The sequence below is a fragment of the Triticum urartu genome, unplaced genomic scaffold (genome assembly GCF_003073215.2).
Source record: "Triticum urartu cultivar G1812 unplaced genomic scaffold, Tu2.1 TuUngrouped_contig_6720, whole genome shotgun sequence".
In the NCBI taxonomy this organism is placed as follows: Eukaryota; Viridiplantae; Streptophyta; class Magnoliopsida; order Poales; family Poaceae; genus Triticum; species Triticum urartu.
In genome coordinates this window covers 1,307-5,121 of record NW_024117504.1, presented here as the reverse complement: position 1 = coordinate 5,121, position 3,815 = coordinate 1,307, and the positions used below count along the sequence as shown (strand labels likewise).

The following is a 3,815-nucleotide window of genomic DNA, read 5'->3' as shown; positions in this document are numbered from 1 at the left end:
CACAGGTTTCAAAAATGTTGTTCGGGACATTTAAAAAAAATGTTTGTACAATGTAGAAAAGTTTGCATAGTTAAAAAAATGTTTTTGACACTTGAAAAATGTTCCAACTTGTATTTTTAAAATGAGCAACGCATATTTGAAAAAAAAACATGTTTCTCCAAAAATGTTAATCATTTATATGAAAATTGTTAAACGTGTGTAACAATATTTTTTATGTATACAAAAAATATCCAGTGTGTGTGAAAAAGGTAGATATGTGTTGAAAGAAAAGTGAAAACAGATCAAAGAAAACTGTTTTACAACCGTGCATCCATACACCGAACCTTTTTCACCGTTGGATTTCTGGCGTCTAGATCTACGGAACTAGATCTTGCGTTAATAAATTTTGACAAACTTTTTTCATGAAAAAGCAGAGAAATCAGAAACAAATAAAATAAAATAAAAACAAAGAAAAGCAATAGCTGTCGTTGCGGAGGGCGCCGCTGGTTAGTTGCTCTTAATAAACAATAAAGTTCAGAGAGAATCAATGCGCCCTAAGGGGCCACTCGTATGTGCCGCCCATGGGCAGCATATAGTTGATGCTTCGCCGCAGCGCGCTTCTAGACGAACCGGCCTTTTTAGCTGTTTCTTCAGATGGTTCCCTTCCCTTTTTCTTTTTCTGTGTGTAGTTTTTTGTTTTTAGTATATTTCATATCTTTGGTTTTCTTCTATTTTATTTGTTTTATTTTGCAATTTTATTTTTTACATTGGTTTTGCAGTATACTGTGATTTTTTCTTCAATATACGGTGCACTTTTTCAAATACACTCTGAACTTTTTAAGTATACAATGAACATTTTTCGTATACACACTGAACATTTTTTATAAAAAAACAATAATATACGATGAACTTTTTAAATTATACAATAAAAAATTTATATATGGTGAACTTTTATAATAAATATTGAACAAATTTATGAAATATATTTTCTATTTTTTAAATATTTTTAAAATATACAGCACGTAAATAACTATAGCTGGGTTTTTTTGGTGAAAAACCGACTAAAAACCGAAGAAGAAAATAAAATACAAAACAGCACATGGGGAAAGTAGGCCAGGCCATTTTGGCTTGCCTTCAGCAAAGGCACCACTAGTTAACGCACACAAGCGCCCAACTAGGAGCTCTCCTCTAAAATACAAAACAGCTCATGGAGAAACTTGTAGTAATACGGTAGATGTTGTTTACTGTTTAAGAACCTGATGATTGGGTATTCCCCTAATGGAGTGGTTTGTAATCCTGAACGACGTTGTCTAGTCGAATTTTTGGAAATGAAAATCAGGGCCGAAAGCTCCACAATTTGGAAATAAAGAACAAGAATTTGGAATGTGCTAAGCAGCAAGCACTAGCACTAGCACATTTCTAAGGACTTCTACCAGCACAACTGTTCCAACCAGCCTACCAGAGTCCAACACCGAAATTCCCAAGAAAAACGTGTATTCGCTAAAAGAGAAGATGAACATTTGCATCACGCCGACGTGCTCCCAGGTTACAGTAATCAAATGGGGCAGTCCCTTTCTTCTGAATTTAGCGGCAGTTTCAGTCACAGTGGACAAACTGGGGCTACCATATACAGTCTGCGGGGAACCGCCCGCGAAGCGCGAGGTTCTGCAGCAGCTGCCAAGATCAAGAGCTGGCCGCATCGCTGAGAATCTATAGGCAAAATTGCAGTGGTAATTTCCAAAAGATGAAAGCATCGAACAAGAAAGTTTGAGTAAGAGCTGTTATGATCCTCAGCTCCTGGTTTATGCAATCAGAACTGAATGCTGTGTTGTGTCAAGAAAAATACATGCACGCTTTCGCCAAGATCTGTATGCGGGCAACAGAATTTCTGCAACCATGAGTCTCGGTGACTTGCGCAACTCTGAACCTTGAACCGACCACCACCACTGGTTTTGATAAATATCTTGAAATAACGCATGGAAAGACATGGATCTGATAGCACCGTGTGGGAAAACAGTTACCAATCTGCAGAATTTAGCAGATCTGCTCTTTTGAGCAGCAAGAATTACTAGTTGCTCAAAAGAGAACATCAGATCTGCAACTTCGCTTCACATCAGAGTCTTGCTGCAGATGCACAAATGGAATTCTTACTTACGGTGAACCCACAAATCAGACAATCACGCACAACAGATCCAGCGGTAAAAAAAATGTAGAACAGACCAGAGATTTATCAGAAAATATGCGTGATCCCATTTATCAAACCAGAGATTTGAACATTTGATGGCATCCATTAGAAATACAAGGAGGGAAACATAAGGAGGAGCAGACAACTACAGAGTCATAAACATCTAGCGGGATTCAAGGGCAGCTGACACAGGGCGGATACAGAGCCTAGGCGCGCTCCCCGCGGATGCGGCGGGCGAGCTGGATGTCCTTGGGCATGATGGTGACGCGCTTGGCGTGGATGGCGCACAGGTTGGTGTCCTCGAACAGCCCGACCAGGTACGCCTCGGCGGCCTCCTGGAGCGCGGAGACGGCGGAGGACTGGAAGCGGAGGTCGGTCTTGAAGTCCTGGGCGATCTCCCGGACGAGGCGCTAGAAGGGGAGCTTGCGGATGAGCAGCTCCGTGCTCTTCTGGTACTTGCGGATCTCACGGAGCGCGACGGTTCCCGGGCGGAAGCGGTGGGGCTTCTTGACGCCGCCGGTGGCCGGCGCCGACTTGCGCGCCGCCTTGGTGGCGAGCTGCTTCCTGGGCGCCTTGCCGCCGGTGGACTTGCGGGCAGTCTGCTTGGTGCGGGCCATCGGAGCTGCGGGAGGCGGGCGGCGGCGAGGGATGGGCTGCTGCTGCGGTTTGGAGATGGAGATGGAGACTGAGATTGAGATTTTTCGCGGTGGTGGATTCCTGGAGAATGGCGGGATTTAAATAGGATTGACGACGGGTTTGGTGCTCTGCGCGCGATGATTTCGGCCGGGCGGGGGAACGGAGGATGGCACGGGCGCCGTTGGATCGAATGCAGATGGAGGGTGGGGATTCGAGTTTGCAAGCGTCACGCGGATCGCGATCCGTGTGCCTCGTGAGCGGTAGACTCTGTACGAGGCGTCGATGCATTTCGGTGTTTTTTCTTTCTCAGTACAGGCATTTTGGTCTTCCGAAAATGTTAAATGGACCGTGCTATGATCGATGATTTTTACCAGTCTCATTGGCCTCTCCCGTATCAATCTTGCTTATCATGTTCCCATTTTTTAACATCAAGATGTATCAAAGCCTTTCTGAAGAGTTATGTCTGGATTTACTTTAAAAATTGTACTATTATTATAGCATCCACAGTCGGATGCCAACATACCGCCTCAAACGCTAGGGTGAACGGTTTGGTCGCAGAGTCGGACACCCCAAACCGCCTCAAACGCGCAGGCGAACGGTCCGGTCGCAGAGCGGTCACAAAAATTCAACTCAGACGGGCTCCTCAAACGGGCCTCAAACGCACAGGCTAACCAGCACCCCTCATATCAAGGTGTGCACGGGCGCGTCTGTCGCGTCGGACTGACGAGGGGTTCCCACACGGAACCACCCGGAAACCCGGCGGTCTGACGGACGTCTCCTCTAGTGGGCGTGTGAACGACGCGTGACGCCGCTCCGGCTTGCCGCCCGAGACCAAATGTAGCTATCTAAGTCGGTTGGCGTCCCCAACCCGAGCACATCCACCTCCTCCCTCTCCGCGCTGCCAGCCCGAGCCCATCCACCTCCTCTCTCCCGCTCCACTCCCACGCTCTTCAGCTCCGCCATGGTCCAGCAAAAGATACCCACATACATTATGCTCATGTCGGAGCACCAGTAC

General features: G+C 46.1%; 1 pseudogene; it reads right to left on the bottom strand.

Moving 5' to 3' along the window:
- Positions 1-2,205: 2,205 nt before the first annotated feature.
- LOC125531013 lies at positions 2,206-2,889 on the bottom strand (annotated as a pseudogene).
- Between the last annotated feature and the right edge of the window lie 926 nt (positions 2,890-3,815).